At 45.5% G+C, this 19,724-nt stretch overlaps 1 long non-coding RNA gene across 2 annotated transcripts; it reads left to right on the top strand.

Annotated features, from left to right (window-relative positions):
- Positions 1 to 9,687: 9,687 nt before the first annotated feature.
- Positions 9,688 to 19,319, top strand: LOC134733157 (uncharacterized). 2 transcript variants are annotated; one of them, XR_010116683.1, is made up of 4 exons: positions 10,409 to 11,875; positions 13,074 to 13,235; positions 18,112 to 18,328; positions 19,194 to 19,319. It is a non-coding gene; the product is annotated as an uncharacterized lncRNA (long non-coding RNA). The 2 variants fall into 2 exon arrangements; XR_010116684.1 differs by having other exon boundaries at positions 9,688 to 14,790.
- Positions 19,320 to 19,724: the final 405 nt, after the last annotated feature.

Genomic DNA, 19,724 nt, shown 5'->3' on the forward strand with positions numbered 1-19,724 from the left:
CCCAGACTGGAGTGCAATGGCACCATCTCGGCTCACTGCAACCTCCACCTCCTGGGTTGAAGCAATTCTCCTGCCTCAGCCTCCCGAGTAGCTGGGACTACAGGCACGTGCCACCATGCCCGGCTAATTTTTGTATTTTTAGTAGAGACGAGGTTTCGCCATGTTGGTCAGGCTGGTCTCAAACTCCTGACCTCAGGTGATCTGCCTATCTCAGCCTCCCAAAGTGCTGGGATTAGAGGCATGAGCCACCAAGCCCAGCAGCTCCTTTCTTTTAACAAACTCAGCAATAAGACTAAGATGGCCAAGGAGGCTGTAGCAGAAACAGTGAAAGGAGGGTCTGGGCGAGGAACAAGTCTTGCGGAGGACCTTCGTGCCCTGGCCTCTTCATCAACGATGCTGCCCTCCAACCACCTTCTGGCCCAACAGGTCTGTTAACTTACCTGCTGGAAGGTGAGTGGCTGGACCAGTGATTCTTGGGGAGCACTGCCTTGTTGCAGCATCCAGCCTTCATACGCTGGTGGGCAGTTTTGTTTTACCTAGTGTGGTGGCCAACATCTTATGGTCAAGAGAGACTCAAGGGAAGACGGAAGGGGGGATAAGTATCCCAGCTGAGGACCAAGGCCGTGCTTGACTTCTCCTTGTCATCAGTAGATGGAGATAGCCCACCTCAATTAGCCAAAATCCCTAACTCATATGGGTCTTTCTGGAGGAGCCAATTCTTATGTAGTTCATAATTTGTTTCTCAAATCATCTTTGTTTTTAAAGCCTTACAAAATAACTTAGTGCTTTTTTTCTCTAATTTTTAGAAGATGAAAATTGAGAAAATCTTGAACATCAAAAAGAAAAAAACAAAAACAGAAAAACACCTATAATTCCACCACCCAGGGATAACTACAGTAAACAAATACATTGGTGGGTGTCTTCCTCCAATTTTTCTAAGCACATACAATTTTATTTTTTTAATGGAGTCATTTTGTGTATACTGCATGTATGCTGTGGCTTTGTATACGCATAACATATATTTCTTCACATACCTTGAAACTTTCACTCTAATATTTTCCTATAAGGTAATTATTTGTGATTGAAGTTGCCCATGGCCCCATTGTCACCTTTAATGCCTATTGTTATAGATTTAGTTTGTTTTCAGTTTTTCATTCTTAAATACAATGTGAGGAACTTATTCGTGGCAAAATTTTTCACACAGCAATATTATAAATATTTTCTCTTATACAAGTAATCATTTTATTGCTGAAAAATGTAAGTTAAGGCAAGAAAAAAATTAAACACCTGAAATGTTACCATTCAGAAATCATATCTATATACCTTTCAGTGCCTGTCCTCACAGATTTAATTCTGTGCATGTGTTTATATCTATACATAAATAGATACATTGAATAAAGTCTGTAAGTCTGGTATAAATATATTTTTATTAAGACAATACTATTTTCTAGCCTGCTTTTTCTTAATAGATAATGACTATCCTTGTCATTAGTGTTCAATATTATCATTATACTGCTTTCTAATAATACATTGTATAAGTGTCTAACACTCATCCTGTTGTTTATTTGAGTTTTTCCTGGACCGTTCTTCTTTTTCTTATTTTTTGCAAGAGTTCTTTAAATAGTAAAGATATGAAATTTTTTGTCATGTTGCAAATATCTTTCCTGGATCATTCATTTTTCCTTGGGACTTGTTTGAGGTAAGTTTTTTCCTCTTTATTTTCATAATTTTAAAAATAAAACATGATTTTTATTAACATTAGAAAATACAGATAGAAAGAAAAATAATTAAAATGAAATAACCCTAAATCCCACCAACTAAAGATAGCCACTATTAATATTTTAGACTGTATCTTTCTAGTCTTTCCTATTTCCCAATATAGATGAGTAGGACCATATAAGTATGATATATTTTTTAAAATTGGGATTATTCTATATATAATTGTGACCTACGTTAGGCACTAAATCGATTTTGAAAATCTATGTCAACACAAATGAACCTGTACCATTATGTATTAATTTAATTTTAAAAATAGATAATGCTTTTACACAGTTCAAAAATCAAAACAACATTAAAAAGCATACGTTCCCACACATCCCCATTCACTTGGTTCTCTGCCTTCCCTTCCCATAGGTCACTGCTTTTCCTAGTTACAAGCAAATGCAAATATATATTCCCCATCCTTTCTTACACAGAAGATAACACACTGTATATGCTATTGGGCACCTTACTTTTTTTGTTTTTGTTTTTTGTAGAGACTATTACTTTTTAGCAGTTTTAGGTTCACAGCAAAACTGAGAGCAAGATTCAGAGATTTCCCGTATATGTCTTGTCTGCACACATGCATAGCCTGCTTCACTTATCAACATCCCCCACCAGTTGATACATAATAAATGTATAAAAAATAATAATAAATGTATCGATTGTAATACATTTGTTAAATGTATTAACTATAACAAATGTATCAACTTTTGTAACAAATGTAATACATTTGTTAAATGTATTAACAAATGTATAATAAATAATAATAATAAATATATCAGTTATAATACATTTGTTAAATGTATTGATTGTAACAGATGTGTCAACTCTTGTAACAAATGTCTTACATTTGTTAAATGTATCAATTGTAACAAATGTATCAACTGGTGGGGGATTAATATACAATTAATACATTTGTTACAGTTGATAAACCTACATTGGCGTCATTATCACCAAAGACCATATTTTGCATTAGGGTTCACTCTTGGTGTTTTTTATTCTGTGAGTTTGGACAAATGTATCATGACATATATCCACCACTATAGAATCATAGAGAGTATTTTCACTGCCCTAAAAATCCCCCACGTCCACCTGTTCATCCCTCCCCTCTGGCACTTTCCTTAAAAAAACAAAACAAGGCCGGGCACAGTGGCTCATGCCTGTAATCCCAGCACTTTGGGAGGCCGAGGCGGCCGGATCACGAGATCAGGAGATCGAGACCATCCTGGCTAACATGGTGAAACCCTGTCTCTACTAAAAATACAAAAAATTAGCTGGGCATGGTGGCGGGCGCCTGTAGTCCCATCTACTCGGGAGGCTGAGGCAGGAGAATGGTGTGAACCTGGGAGGCGGAGCTTGCAGTGAGCCAAGATTGGGCCACTGTACTCCAGCCTGGGAGACAGAGCTAGACTCTGTCTCAAAAAACAAAACAAAACAAAAAAATATATAACCAAAAAAACTTAATGGCATATAGTGGAGACTTCTCATATGAGTATATAGAGAGCTTCCTGGTATTTCATTGTATGGATGGATCATAATATCTAACCAACCCATATAATCGGACATTTGAAATATTTCTGATATTTTGCTATTATACATAATTCTATAATATGTACATATGTCATTTCTGTCCATGTGCAAATACATTTGCAGGAAAAATTCTGAGAGTAGGACTGATGAATCAAGGGGAAAATAGATTAGCAGTAACATCAATAGAAAATACCAAATTGCCCTTCATAAGGATGTACCATGTTGCACTCCTACCAGCAAAGAATGAGGATATGTTTCCCTACAACATTAGCGAGTGAGTAAGTATATTTTGGATGTGTGCAAATCTGATAGGTGAAAAGTGGGTATATCATTGCAACTCCTATATAATTTGCTCTCGTTATTATAGATGAGGTTGAACATTCTTTCATACGCTTAAAAGCCATTTGTGTTTTTTTTTTCTGAAAATGGGTACCTTTTTATTGGGGTATTGGTTTTGATTTATAGAAACAAATATGTATTAGAGTGATTGACCTTTTGCGAAATGAGTTGTAATTTTTTTTTTCAGTTAACCATCTATTTTTCTACTTTGCTCATGGGGTTTTTGCCATGCAGAAGTTTTAAGATTTTTATGTAGATGTATTTTTCAGTCTTTTATTTCATGACTTCTTGATTTTTGAATCAGTTAGAAAGGTCTTCACTGCTCCAAGATTATAAAAGAGTTCTATTATTATTCTGGCAATTTTATGGTTTTATTTTCCGCATTTATATCTCTGGTCCAGCTGAAATTTATCCTGGCGTACTGTGAGAAATAGTGATCCAGCTTCTATCTTTTTCCAGTTAGCCAAATGCGATTTATTTAAAAATCTATCTTTGTCTCACTGATTTGATATTTTTCAAAGACCAAATTCTCGTATTTCCTTGGGTCTGTTTCTGTGCTTTCTAGTCTGTCCCATTGGTCTGTCTACACAGCATCATTTTTGATAGCTACATAGTATTGCTTTTTATGTGTAGCATAATTTATTTCACTAATTTGTTTTTGTTAAACTTTCAGGTTGCTTCCGGTTTTTCAATATTCCAAACAGTGCATCAGTGAATAAAATCCTTGCACACATGCATTTGTGAGTATAGTGAATCAATCCTGTCCTTTCCATTTTTATACATGGAATTTCTGGGTCAAAGATATGTGCCTTCTTAGGCTTTTTTCATACATATTGCCAAAATGCCTTTATACCAGTTTACACCCCCTCCAACAGTGTGTGAGTGCAAATTCCCCCACCCATGCCAACTCTCAGTATAATAATTCTTTTTAATCATTGCCAATCTGATCAGCCAAAAAAGGTCTCTTATTGCCGTTTTAATTTTCCTTCCTTTGAATGTTAGTGAGGCTGAATATTTTTTCAATTTATGGTGGGTTTTGATGTACAGAAGTTTTTGATTTTTTTTTTTGTAGTCAAATCTATTAATCTTTTCCTCTATGGTTTCTGCTTTTGTTGACATGTTTAGAAAGTCCTTCCCCATCCTAAGATTATAAAATATTCACCCATATTTTCTTCTAGTACCTTTATGATCTCATTTCCATCTTTATCCATCTGGTATTCATTTTGACAAATGGCGTGAGCTGGGAAATAATGTGTATTATTTATTTATTTATTTCCCAGATGGGTACTCAATTATTTCATCACTGTTAAAAAGCACATATTTGTGTGTGTGTGTGTGTGTGTGTGTGTAACTATTCCTCAAGTGAACATCTTGAACAGCTGGACACTGAAGGTAACGTAGCTCTAGACTTTGGGTCATCATTAGAAATATCAGCTTAACAGGCAGAAATATCAGCTTAACAGGCAGATGGGGCACTTTCTAACAGATGTGAGCTTTTGAATCAAACTGATTGACATTTGACATTCGTATCCTAGCTTTGCAGCTCACTGCTGGTGCAACTTTGAGCAAACCAATGATCCTCCCTGTATCTTGGTATCTTCACCTATAAAATGGGATAATAATACTTATAGGGCTGTAATGAGAATTAAATGAGCTAATGTTTGTAGCAGCTGTCTACACACGCCTTTCACATCATGGACAGTCAATATTTATCTCTTGCCCTTCACACTGCAGCCATCATGCTCCCTCCTCCCCATCAAGTGAGCCCTCAGGCCTTGACTGTAAATAGGATATGCTGGAGTGGGGAGAGGTTGGATGCTGTGTTTGCTTTTTATAGGTTTTCTATCTTTACCCTGTGATCAGACTTCCATGTGTTATGTCTTGCTGCTTTTAGTGTCTTTTCATTAGCAGCCTTTCTCTCCCCTTCTAAAAGTACTGCTTTTAATCTTATAACAGCTAGAAAACCAGACAACAGGATTGTTCGAAGTATATATAAATTAAGAGTAACTGGGATCTGAGTGAGAGCCTGAGGGCCTCTCCTATTGTATAACGTGGTGGTTCTCGGCTCTGGCTGTACATGAGAATCACCTGGGGAGCTTTGAAAACATCCATGCCTGGGTCCTACTCCAGACCAATTAAATCAGAACCTCTGGTGGTGGGGCCCAGGCATGGGTGTGTTTAAAAACTCCGCGGGTGATTCTAAAGTGCACGCAGGGCTGAGAACCATTGCTCGCGCGCACAGGCTTTGTGAGATTCACATTTACTGCTGAGAGGTTTTTCCCTCTGGTTCTCTCCCAAAGTGTGCCCCAAGTTGGGGCAGCAGCTCTGTGGAGCTGAAGGCCAGATGGTGGAGGTATCAGCGATGTTTAGGCTGCTGCTGTGCTTGCTAAAGTGAGCGGCCCCAACACTCAGGTCTGTGTAAGAGCACGTTCCTCAGGGCTTTCGAGATGATGTCAGTTTCTCTTTAAGATGGAGCTGTTTTCGTCCCCGTCCTGATGCAGCTTCCCCTGCCTCTTGGGGCTTCCTGGGACCATGCTGACTTTGACTCCTGAGGAGAGTGGGAGATAATGAGAAATAAATCTTGAGAAAACACCTTCAGTTTTTATTTCTATCTTGTTTATGTGCATATTTGTTCTCTTTTTCTCTTGGCTCCTTCTCTGTCCTCAAAAACGTATGTAGGTGATATAGTTTGGCTGTGTCCCCACCCAAATCTCAACTTGAATTGTGGCTCCCGTAATTCCCATGTGTTGTGGGAGGGACCCAGTGGGAGATAATTGAATCATGGGGGAGGTTTCCCCTGTACGGGTCTTGTGGTAGTGAATCAGTCTCATGAGATCTGATGCTTTTATAAGGGGTTTCCTCTTCCATTTGGCTCTCATTCTCTCTTGCCTCCCGCCATGTAAGATGTGCCTTTCACCTTCTGCCATGATTGTGAGGCCTCCCCAGCTATATGGAACTGTGAGTCTCTTTTTCTTTATACATTACCCAGTCTCAGGTATGTCTTTATCATCAGTGTGAAAACGGACTAAGACAGTAGGTGACATATGTCCAGCCTGCCTGGTTCCCAACTTTGCTGGATCCATTCTATCTGTGGATGGAGCCACTCTCTCCCAAAGGTACACTTACCCCTATCAACTATCGGTGGACCCACTTTGTCTCCTGGCAAATAGATACAAAATGTGCTCCCTACAGCCTACAAATTGGGCACTAACATCACAGCTCCTTGCTACAAAGTCAGCCTTCATGCTATTCTCAAATTCTGATAACCTGCTCGGGGGGCTTAGCCCATGGGCTTGAGACCCCTTCCTGGTGTCTTGCCTGGTTCATCTAAAACTAGGACCTCCTTGGCTCCACCAGATCCTGTGGAAGAAAAGTCGCCACCTTTTCTAATGAATTAAAGCCAATTCCTGCAAGCTTAGCAATGAAGCGAGAGTCTCTGTGTAGAGAGGGGTGACTAGAATTTCCCCTTGAGATGTCTCACCCATCATCCCCACCCTTCAACACACACAGGGCAGCTGAGACCAGGCTGGATTCCTCAGACCAGCCTTTACCACAGGTTGGGGAGAACAACAGAAATAAACAGAGAGAGTAACATGAGCCCATAAAATCTTGTTTACAAGATATGACTTGATTGTGAGGGCTCAGTGCCTGCCCTCACCAGTGTGGGGGCTGCCTCTGCGTGGTCAGTGCCATGGCACCAGCCCTGGCCTTGGGGCAGAAGCTGGGACAGCTGTGCTCTTGAAAGTTCAGATGGACCCACTAAATAAAGAATGAAGCTGAGAAGGAGACGAGAGTTCCCCTTGTGTCTGGTGCCACCATCTGAATCCCAGAGTTCCGTCTGAGGATCTGTCTCTTCCTGGGATGATTAGAAATGATTGCTCCTTTTGGTGGTAAATAAGCCTCAGATTCAAGTAAGGTTTTGTTGATCATTAAGGCTGCATCAAGAAGGAATGGGGTGGGCAAACACTAGCTTGCTACCTCACCCCAATGCCTTGATCGGTCTTGCTAGAAGTGCAGTTTTATATCTACAAAAGACAATGGCTTTTCTTTAGATACATTCAGTTGAGAGGCAAAATGTTACAACATTGTGAAATACTCTGTGATGTTCACAGCGGAGCAAGAGGTGAGCAAACTGAGGGTTATTTGCAAAGAATGCTGATGATATTCTTTTCAAAGAGCTCCCAATAGTTGTCCAGGGAAGAAAAACACAAGGGTATATCAGTTTGGAGAGACGTTTTTTTTGTTTTTTTTTTTTTTTGTTTTTTGTTTTTTGTTTTTTACTTGGAAGTCTGTGCGACAGCTCTGTCTGTTTTGGTGCTGATTTCTTCTTCACTCTCTCCAGGAGAGATCTCATCCCCTGTCCATTGGGGAATGGCCTTGCCCTATGGCCCCTACCAAACAAAAACGTAGCAGAACACAGCAAAACAGCAGAGTCAGAGTGTGAAGTGCTGATAGAGTTCCCTGACACTGACAGTCTGCTCTGCATTTCTGGAGATTGTATGCCTGTCATCCTGCATTCCTCGGTAGGCTACCTATTGGATAACCCCATAAACTCTGGCCCGCTAATCGTCAATGGGGATAGTGCTGCCCCCTAGAGGCACTTTAGAAACGTGTGGTGTTTGTTACATTGGTTGGGGGCACTACTGAGGTGGAGTCAGAGGGGAGCCAGACTCCCTGCCACAGGCAAGGCAGTCTTGTACAATGAAGATTTCTCCTGCACTTCTGACATTTGAATGCCTCACCAGATGTTCATGTAGGTAGAAAACCTCTTTATGTTGGTCTGAGCCTAGAACCTAATTCTAATTTGTATATAAACACAAAGTACTTTTGTACAATTTTGTTTATTTATTTTTCGAGATGGAGACTCGCTGTCGCCCAGGCTGGAGTGCAGTGGCATGATCTCTAGTCATCTCAACCTCCACCTGCTGGGTTCAAGCCGTTCTCCTGCCTCAGCCTCCCTAGTAGCTGGGATTACACGTGCCTGCCACCATGCCCGGCTAATTTTTTTGTATTTTTGTTTCACCATGTTGGCCAGGCTGGTCTTGAACTCCTAACCTTAAGTGATCCATCTGACTGGGCCTCCCAAAGTGCTGGGATTATAGGTGTGAGCCACCGCACCCGGCCCTTTGGTACAATTTTAATATGCACTGAATTTTTAATGAATGCTATGATCATATAAATGGAAAGAACACTGTATTTTATCTTTCCCAGAAGTTGTTTACCATTTCAGAAAACCACAATACCAACAATAATATGTTCATAGTATTTGAGTTGTCAAAACAACACACCTCTATTCATCTGCATTTATATATGAGTAATGATTCTACATATCTGTATGACTGTATAATACTTATTTAGTCCTGTTTCAGAACACCAAATATAAAGAAGTACCCATAATGTTCCAGTGAATATTATTTTACCTCTCTTACATTCAAACTTATTTATTACAAATAGGTGCAATCCTTTGACTACATTATCTCTTCTAGTGTAGTTATGCCCAAGCATTTCTAGATCACAATGTGTATTCATTTATTCTAAGTTATTTTCCTTTTTTTCATTATCTTATAGTTAGGGTGGTATATTGATTTTCTAAAAAATATGTGCATAGGTGGGTTATATCATCTATAAATTTCATTTCGGAATATTCAATGTGGACTTACAAAATATTTGATGTAAAAACGGGAGCACTGGGTCTGATAGGGTTTGGGACCCACTGCTCTAGGTGACCTCATGGAGGATATTTGATTTTATCTCATTTTCACAGGAACTCTTTGAGCTAGGTCCTATTATGATCACCATTCTGCACTGGAGGAAGCCGAGTAACAGAGACATGAGGTAACTTGCCTAAGGCCACATATCTAGAAAAGCGGGGAGCTAGAGCTCTAGAGCCTTCTTGCTATACTAGTTCACTATTCCGCCTTCCACCCACCATGTCTGCCCCATCTTCCATGATTTGTCCAGGTGCCGCAGGGCCTTTCTACCTGGAAGCCCTCTCTGCCCCGTTAGCCTTTTTTTTTTTTTTTTTTTTTTTTTTTTGATGGAATCTTGCTCTGTTGCCCGGGCTGGAGTGCAGTGGTGCAATCTCAGCTCACTGCAACCTCTGCCTTCCGGGTTCAAGCGATTCTCCTACCTCAGCCTCCTAAGTAGCTGGGATTATAGGCACGCGTCACCACACCCGGCTAATTTTTTGTATTTTTAGTAGAGAAGGGGTTTCGCCATGTTGGCCAGCCTGGTCTTGAACTCCTGACCTCGGGTGATGCACCCGCCTTGGCCTCCCGAAGTGCTGGGATTACAGGCATGAGCCACCTCGCCCGACCCCTGCTAGGCTTCTTGCAGGGTCCACTGGGGACACTGACTGGAAGGAAAAAAATGACTTTTCCCTTTTGGATAGAATTTTAACAGAATAAATAAAAGGGAAGAATTTTGCAAAGAGCAGACCCCCAATAAATTTTGCTGAAAGAATGAATGATTTGGAAACGTATTGGGAAGAGTGCTGCTGGGTCCTTTGGAACAGCCCCTGGGCTTTTAATAATTGATTTCAGCAAACTAATGTGAGTTTCCCTGGGGTTGATGCCGGGGTTCGCAGGGCTCTCAGCTCAAGGACAAGGAGGAACACTTCCACTGTGTCCCCGCAGGCTGAAGGAGGCTGTTCACTCCTTTTTCTCAGGAAGCCCAGCTGTTGAAACGGATCAGCACATCTCCCTTGCTCTCTCCCCATGCACACTGACATGGTTTTCAGATCCTAGGGTTGGGGGTCTTCTTTATTTTATTATTTTTATTATCTTTTTTTATATTTTTTATTTTTTCTGAGACAGTGTCTTGCTCTGTCGCCCAGGTTGGAGTGCAGTGGTGCGATCTCGGCTCACTGCAAGCTCCGCCTCCTGGGTTCACACCATTCTGCCTCAGGCTCCTGAGTAGCTGGGACTACAGGCGCCCACCACCACGCCCGGCTAATGTTTTGTATTTTTAGTAGAGATGAGGTTTCACCGTGTTAGCCAGGATGGTCTCGATCTCCTGACCTCATGATCCGCCTGCCTCAGCCTCCCAAAGTGCTGGGATTACAGGCGTGAGCCACCATGCCCAGCGGGGGTCTTCTTTAAATAACAGCCTTTCCTCTGGCCCTTTGGTCTGTGATCTGACTGACCGCCTGTGTCCTGGTCTGAGGAACACCAGCTCCTACAACTGACAACCACAAAGGGATGCTTCACTTTTTCCCCGTGGGTCTCTGGCAGGGTCTCACTCTGAGCTACAACGTTTTCTTTCCTTCACTCAGCAAATGTTTTCTGAAGGCCTGCTTTGTGCCAGATTCTGGGGTGCAGGGATGAGCAACGACGCATTGTCCCCATAGCACACTGATCTCAGGTGCTTTCTTCCTCAAGTAAACCATATACCCTTGCTGGAGGTGACTTGGGGGGCCATCCCTCAGCAGAAGCCAGACTCCCCACTCTACCCCATTCCAAACCTTCCCCTCAGATCCACAAAAGTTACTCAACTTCAGTCACCCTCTGCAGACTCAGATTTAGTACAAATGACTGGCTTTTGCAATAGTGTGGGAAGAGCTGCGACAGGAGCATACAGAAGCTCTGGGAACCCACAGGGAAGGGCAGCTGAACCAGCCTGGGGAGAATAGGGAAGCCTTCCTGGAGGAGGGGATGCCTGAATAGAGGCCCAAGGAATGGCTATGATTCGGCAAAGACAAAGGATGAGTGCATTAGTCAGGGTCCTAAAAGGGAACAGGCCCCCTTAAGTTAGGATGATTTGAGGAGGGTTTATGCACAAAGAGGTTATTTGCAAAGATTTGGGCAGAGTGTGGGAGAACAACACAAGACAGTACAGAAACTCAGGGCCAGCGGCAGCAGAGCTGTTTCCACCCCTAGGCCAGAAGACATGGGAGAGGGGCAGCCTGTACCCTGGAAAGAGGGAGAGTCGTGTCATTCAGGTCACCTTCCCTCTAGGGAATCAGCCAGCCTGATGCAACCTTACAAGGAGGGAATCGATTGCCTTGACCTCATTCTTTGCTGTCTTCCAAACTCTTGCTGGGGGTCCCCATTGGCCAAACCCAACCAGGAGCCAGAGGGCACTGGAGCTGATTAATGTGATCTATACAGGGCAGACTTTGGGGCACAGAGCAGGCTGGAGAGTGGATCTGGCATGGTAAGCAGAAGATATCCAGCATGCTGGGTCAGGGAAGGCCTTTCTAAGAAGAGGAGAACCATTTGTGAGGCCCAGAGGTATGCAAGAATGTGTAAGTTGGGGAAATGTTTTCTTTATGTCTGGATTAGAGTGAGTAGGAATGGGGGCGTCCATCATGAAAGGCCTTGCATGTCTTTCTAAGGAATGTGAAAATTTATCCCAAAGGCGATGGGAGCCACTGAAGGGTTTTTGGCAGGAGGTGACGTGATCAGATTTGTGTTCTGAAATGACCACTCTTGCCCTAGTGTGGACGTGGTCTGGAGGAACACTTCAGACCAGAGATGGTGAGGCCTGAACCAAGACAATGGTGGTGGAGAAAGAGGTGGATTGATGTGAGAAACGTTGAGGAAGTAGTCTCGAAAGGCGATGACGGATCGGAAGTGGAGGATGAAGGAAAGGGAGGCGTCGACAGCAGTGTCTGGGGTTCCACTTGAAGCTCAGGCTGGGGAGGGAGCGTGAGGGAGCAGTTTGCCTGCCCAGCTGTTGCTTCCTCGGCTTTGCTTTCTGGATTTGGAAGAAAGCTTAGATTGGCCCTCATTAGCAGGACCTCAGGCTTTCAAAGGGGCCTTGGAGGGGCTTCCTAGCCATTACACAGGTTGGCCTCCCTTGGTTGTCTCAAGAGCATGCCAAACTAGAGAGCAGGCAAAGTCACCTTTTGCTGCCACCCTGGGACCTACTGAGCCGGGACCTGCTCCTCTCCCACCCCCTGCCCCTTCGCATATGGACAGGGGATGTGTTTTCTTTTAACTTGCTTCATTGCAGGAGCAAATGAGGTCCAGCTGAGGGGAGGGAACCAGCCATGGCGACAGAGCACAGGCTGTGTGAGCTGGGGCGAGAGTGGGGGCTCTGTCACCCTCAGTTTCCTTCCACTGGCTTTTCAGAAAGCTCTGGTCCCCGTAGGCTCAGATTTCATCCCTAGCAATTCTGAAGAACCTGCTCTCCAGTAACAGGTCCCACTCCTTGGAGTTCTTTGCCTAGAAACCTGGAATAATTTTCTTTTGTTGCAGAAGAAAATGCTGAGGTTGTTCTTTCATGGCCTAAGAACTTGAGTAGTCATGGCAACGCATGAGGGTGGGGTGGGTGAGGTGGGGGCGTCTTAGCAGTGTTTCGTTTCAAATGCCAGATTAAAGGAAAAGCGTCTTTGGAGTTCGCCTCGTTAAGACATAGCTCAGTGCAGGCTTGTTGGATGGTTCTCCAGCTCATCATTTTACACATTGCATTTTCCCTACATTTCCTCGCCTGACGGGCAGTCTTCTGGGATTTCTCCCTGAGAATTTTGGCTCCAAGACTTCTCCAAGAATTTCAGCTCATTTCTGGCAAGAGCGTTGGTGGGGGTGACTCGTGTTCCTGTTGAGGACCGTGTCTTGTGAGTCCTTTGCTTCCAATGGGACTGCCACTTTCAAAAACCAAAGGTAACATGTTTATTGAGGGTTTGTTCTGGCTACAAAAAGAAAGATGGCGATTGAGCAGCCATTTCCTTTTCACACTACACTTTTGGTCCAGGATCTTTCTCTCAGAGTTTGGCCAGGTCAAGCCCAACGCTGGCTCTGGGGATCTAGGCCATCCTTCCGACTGCCCTTCCGGGGCGCGTCTTGGAGAAAATAAAGGTGGAAACATTTAACCTAGACACTGGCTGCAAGTGCTTTCTTCCTCACCTGAACCTTATCCCCGTGCTAGAGCTGACCTGGGGGTCCTCCCTCTTGAGGAGCTAGACTCCCCACCCTGCGCCAGTCCAAACCTCTCCTATACCTGCAAAAGATACTCAACACGTTAGAGTTGCCCAGTTACCAACTAAAATATTTCCCAAGTCTTCATTTATGCTTTCCAGTGATCTCCTAGATTCTCCTTGTGATTAATGTTCTTATTAACCATAGCCCCCATGTGCTGAACACTTACTAAGAGGCCAGATTTCTATTTATCGCCTAATTGACTAGTCACCAACAACCCCGTGAGGCAGGTACTAGCAGTCGCATCTTACAGAGGAGGAAACTGAAGGCCCCCCAAGCTAACTTGTCCAGAACCAAATAGCTGGTAAGAGGTAGAGCTGCGATGACGTGGGATCTGTCTGGTAACACACAGTGCCCTCTCCACCAGGCGACACAGCCTGCATCCTCAGCCACTTTCACCCCCTCTCACCTGATCACAGCACACATTCCCGCCTGCACGAGCCCCGCCTCATTCCAGCCAGAATGTGGTCACTGAACCATCTCCCCAAAGTTCCCCTTTCATTCTTTCTTTCTTTTTTTTTCCTTTTGAGATGGAGTCTCACTCTGTCCCCCGGGCTGGAGTGCAGTGGCTTGATCTTGGCTCACTGCAACCTCTGCCTCCTGGCTTCAAGTGGTTCTCCTGCCTCAGCCTCCCCAGTAGCTGGGACTACAGGTGCATGCCACCATGCCCGGCTAACTTTTGTATTTTTAGTGGAGATGGGGTTTCACCATGTTGGTCCAGGCTAGTCTCAAACCGCTGACCTCAAGTGATCTGCCTGCCTTGGTTTCCCAAAGTGCTGGGATTACAGGCGTGAGCCACCGTGCCCAGCCCCAAAGCTCCCCTTTCATTGCTCCCATGCTAGGCTCCCCTGCTGGGCTCAGTTTTGAGGGTACAGAGACCATGACAGTCTTGTTCACCCTGGTATCTATAGGGCTTGACCTGTAGAAAGTGCACAAGTAATTACTTACTTACAGAGCCAATGGAAATATCTTTCTTCCACCAGCGCCGCCACCCCCGCCCCCACATCCCCCTTATTCTTTCTCTTCTCCTTTCCCGGCTACAGCCGCAACCTGTCTCCATCAGATGTGGCTTACCTGGTTCCTGAGTCAATTCCATCCAGGTAGGAGGAATCCTATCAGAACGCATGTGGGTGCGTTTGCAGAGTACATTCCTATGGAGCCCCCTTAGCTCTGGCTGCATCTGCGTCTGCAGGGAGAAAGGATCCCTGCTGTGAGAGGTCTGGGATCTGGAGTACAGAGGGTAAGCCCTGGGCCCCCACTTAGCTCCGGGGTCCCATCCTCACTCACCTCCCTCCTGTATCATCCTAGTCCACAGAGTAGCTTTTCACTAAGCTCTTACTGGATTGGACTCTTCACATACATTATCTCATTTAACCATCACAACAACCCCAAAGGCAGACAGTAGTATCTCCATTTTATAGGAGAGGAAACTGAGGCTTGAAGGGATTACGTCACTTGCTAAGGACTCACAGGGATTTGAACAGGGGCTTCTCTGTGGTCACAGCCTTTGTGATGTTTCCTTCCCACACAGGCTGGGCTTCTGCCGTGTTCTACCCATCTAACCTGGGAAGCCCTCCTGGTTTCTGGGGACCTGACAATCTCAGGAGCTAATCATCATGGTTAGAATAGGTACAATTTTGCGAGCATCTATCTATACTAGAAGTTCCACAAATGGTCTGATTTAACCTTCATCCCCGTGAAGTTGGTGCTAGGATTCTCTCCACTTTGCAGATAAGGAAACTGGGAGGTTAAGTGTTACCACCAGTGTTGTACAACTGCTAAAGGGGGGGAACAGGATTCAAACGAGGCTTGTCTGAGACTGAAACCCGTGTGCTATACTACTTCTAAGGGTGTCTGACAAGGGCTGTACTATGATAGTCGTCTACTCCCTTTTGGGAACCCTGCTTCTAGCTGGGGTCCAGCCACCCAGAACCAGGTTGCAGCTGCTTTCCTGCTACTGACCTCCCACTGGCTCCACCCCACCTGGCTGATGGGCCAGCCTCCCAGCCCCACCTGAACGGAGCACACTTCTGTGCCCCTCTAGTGCTGTGCTTGGCCACGCAGCAGTGAAGTCGGTTTCTCCGGCTCAGCTTCCTCCACTCCCCATCCCTGCCCTCCGGTGTCTGTGGCAGTCGCCATATGCACAGAGAGGTTCTCGTGTGATTCCTTCCACCACCATCCGCCAGCTGGATGGGCTGCTACCTGCTCTAATCCCTGCACGGCTCTCTAAGGTGGGCTAAGTGAGTGTCAGCACCTCTCTCTGGCTTCTTGGGCTTCATGTAGCTCCCTCACTTCTATCCACCAGTGACAGCCTCTTCCCTGTGGCCCTGGTACCCCCCTTCTGAGACCAGTCTCTATGGCTGAGCCTGGCTCAATGCCTCCTCAGCACTAGAGCTCATGCTTCCTGCGCTGCTTGCTGACCTGAATGCCTGCGTTCCACCCTGTTCTGCTGTCTGATGCCTGCCTGAGTGTCTGCACTGACTCCTGTCTCTTGTCTTCCTCTGACCCCTGAGCAGCACAAGTCCCTAAGCCTCAGCATGTCCCTACAAGACCCAAGCCCTGCTTCACGACCCTTGCCCGGTCTCACCCCACTTGAGTGGACATTTTCCAGCCTTTTCCCTCAACATCTCTCAACTTGGACTCTGCTCCCCATAAAGCAGATTCAATGACTCACCTAATAATATGTGCTGGGGGTCCATGTGCAAGACATTGTATAGGGCACTGAGACCTCCCAGCTGTCCTCGGACTCTCAGGCCCACCATGTCTCACTCTTTGTGGCTGATTTTTGCTGTTTTCCTTGATTCCTATTAGGGCAGCAGAAGCCCCTCCATGCTGCCCAGCTCACTAAAGGCCTTGTAGATTTTGTTTTGTTTTATTTTTTGAGACAGAGTCTTGCTCTGTTGCCCAGGCTGGAGTGCGGTGGCACAATCTTGGCTCTCTGCAACCTCCGCCTTCCGAGTTCAAGCAATTATCCTGCCTCAGCCTCCCGAGTAGTTGGGATTACAGGTGCACACCACCACACCCGGCTAATTTGTGTATTTTTAGTAGAGATGGGGTTTCACCATGTTGGCCAGGCTGGTCTCAAACTCCTGACCTCAGGCGATCTGCCCACCTCAGCCTCCCAAAGTGCTGGGATTATAGGCCTGAGCCACCATGCCTGGTCGGCCTTGTAGGTTTTGAAGCCTACTTGGAGGTCTCTAAGTCAGGGCTTCCCAATGTTCTTTGCACACGAAGGAATGGATACTGTCTGTGTGACACACTGCAGGAACTGCTGGCAGCCTGAGAAGGGCCAGCTAGGGGGTCCAGAAACCCCAGGCCCAGCCCCAAGGGCTAAAGGGATGGGTCAGGTCTCTGCTCACCTGGAACCCATTCTGTTGAGAAGCTCTCCTCTAAGCCTTGGCTATAAAAATAGTAACAGCTTCTTTTTATTGAGTGATTAAAATGTGCTGGGTGGTGTGTGAGGCATTCTATATACATTGTCTCTGTAGTGAAGGGAAGTCATCATCATCCCCATTTTATAGATGAGGACCGAGGCTCAGAGATTCAGCAACTTGCCCAAAGGCGTTATCTCTCTGAACTTCTAATGTGCTTAAAAAGCAATGTCAGTGTCAAGTGATTTACCCTACAACATTCTTTGTTTCCTCTATATATTCTGTTTTATTTTTATTTTTTTGGAGATGGAGTCTCACTCTGTCCCCCAAGGCTGGAGTGCAGTGGCGTGATCTCGGCTCACGGCAACCTCCACCTCCTGGGTTCAAGCCATTCTCCTGCCTCAGCCTCCCGAGTAGCTGGGGTTACAGGTGCCTGCCATCATGGCCAGCTAATTTTTGTATTTTTAGTAGAGACAGGGTTTCACCATGTTGGCCAGGCTGATCTCAAACTCCTGACCTTGTGATCCACCCCCTTCGGCCTCCCAAAGTGGTGGGATTACAGGCCTGAGCCGCCGCGCCCAGCCTCCTCTATATGTTCTCGTCTTGCAACAAAACAGGGAGTTCTTCATGTCTAATGCATATTTTCATCCCTACTCTGCATCACACACTTAGGTGTTCCATGGTTATTCTCCAGGTCCTTCTGAGAAGCCCACAGCTCCTTAGGCCCAGCGCTCACCACTTCTGTCCCAGAGAAGTAAACCCAAATGCCTTCCATAAAGGAGGCCAGACCTTTTATGCAGGGAGGGTGTTTGGGAAGAGGAATGAGCTGCCAGCAGGCTGCCTGGTGACTGTGGCCTTATGGGAATCAGGATGTTTCCAAGTCAAAGGCTGCAGGAGTTCCTCTCTCTGCTCCTCCTCAGCGAGGGATCTGCACGTGCTCATTCCGTGGTCATGGCCTCGGGGGATCTTTTCCGCTTTGGGTATTGAGAAATCTCACATATCTCTATAAAGATGATCCCGTCTTTCTGCCCAGCTCCTTATGGCAATTCTCGAGAGAGGGAGAGGGTCAGGGAATTGAGAATGGGGTGCGGTTGCCACACTCCTGCCTTCATTCTGTTGTGTATAATACGGAGTGTTAGGGTCATGTGACACTAGACATTGCTGAGCTGGTCCAATCTCTCCATTTATAGATGGTGAAGCCAAGGCCTGAAGACCTTTCCTGCAAGGTCACAGAAGAGGCAGAAGAAGGACCAGAACCCAGCTCCCCTGACTCCCCATCCAGTGCTCTTCTCATAGATTACATTGCTTCAGCATCCACCCGGCTATTGCTCCATTCAGGAGTTACAGGAGTCACTGAGTGTTTTGGCTGCTTCTTGGTTGGAGGATGTTGTACCTCACCGATGAGGGGTGGGTACTGGTGGGCAAGGCCACTAAACAGGTCAAAAATACAGTTGTCCCCACATGGCCTTATTGGCCCCTGCAACACTGGGCAAGTTGACAGACGGGTTGTTTGTGATTGCCAGTGCCACGCTCCCTGTATTCCCATTGTCTGGAAATGTGGCAGGAGGGCAGTTGCCTCTATTTTGAAGACTGCAGTTGCTATGGACCCATCAGAGGCACAGACTTTCTAGCGACTAGATCTCTGGTTCCGGCTCTTCCTCAGCCTGGCAGGACCAGTAGGGTTAACTGCGAACTGCTCTCCTCCCCATCTTTTGCAATTTCTTCCAGAGAGAAGGAGCGATCACTCTGCCATCTACATATTTTCAGCTGAGTTATATTTTGCATAAAGTAAACTTAGCAAACAGAGAACACAGTGAGAATATATTTGGCTTTGAAGCGTCAGTGCTCTGACAGGCATTTCCTATTAGCTATCTCAGAGCCGACCAGCCCGGCTGGGTTTTGCTTAAGTGGCATAATTCTCCTGCAGCGGAGACAGCTCATTCATTAGTCATTCCAAAAGCCAGATACAAAATAACCTTCTCTAAGCCAACTCCACCAACCAGCTCCCCAGCCCGGGTGGAACAATGAAACTATGAGGCTTACCAGCCCGGCAAAGGTCAGCCCGAGAGCTACCTGTCTGCGGGCTTTGGAAGAGAGCTTTGGCTGCAGCCTTTCATTTCCCTCAGGAACAGGAAGGACGCGTCTTCCTCCTGTCCTCAGAGGCCTTAGGATCCTTACGGAGGGTGGGCTTCTTCCCATTTCACTACAGCGTCACTTGCAACAGCACGAAACCCTGATTTAACACACTCTGTTTTGTTTGTGTTTTTTTTAGCCGGAAGCAAAGGTACCAGTTCTTAGAGGAAGCATAGGAATGTGTCCCTTCCTGCTCGGGTCTCTCAACTGAACGCAACCCTTCCTTGATTGATTGACAAGCATGTTATCTCTTGTAATCCCTGCCCGGTAAGGGCTGATGTTCCCATTTTACAGATGAGGATATTGGAGCTCAGAGAAGTGAAATGATTGCTGAAGGTCACACAGCCTGGCTTCAAGCCTCTCAGGCTCCAAAAGGCATCTTCTGTTCTCTCTGTCAGGAAGCCTCTTTTGGATGATTAACTGAGATTAAAAATGAAAATATACATGAAAGAAAGATCCTTTTTTCCACTTGACAAGAACTAAGAATGCCACTGTATTCCAGGCACCCAGACCAGGGTGGGCTGGAAAGCCAGCCAGGGAGAAAGCAGGAGAAAGAAAGCATGCTCTAACAGGAAGGTTAAAGTACCCTGGGATGAGAGTTGGGGTGGAGGGGTGAAGAGGGCAGTTCTCACAGGGGCAGAGCTTTGTTTGGGGTAGGCCAGGAGCTAGG

The sequence above is a fragment of the Symphalangus syndactylus genome, chromosome 17, assembly GCF_028878055.3.
Source record: "Symphalangus syndactylus isolate Jambi chromosome 17, NHGRI_mSymSyn1-v2.1_pri, whole genome shotgun sequence".
Taxonomy (NCBI): domain Eukaryota; kingdom Metazoa; phylum Chordata; class Mammalia; order Primates; family Hylobatidae; genus Symphalangus; species Symphalangus syndactylus.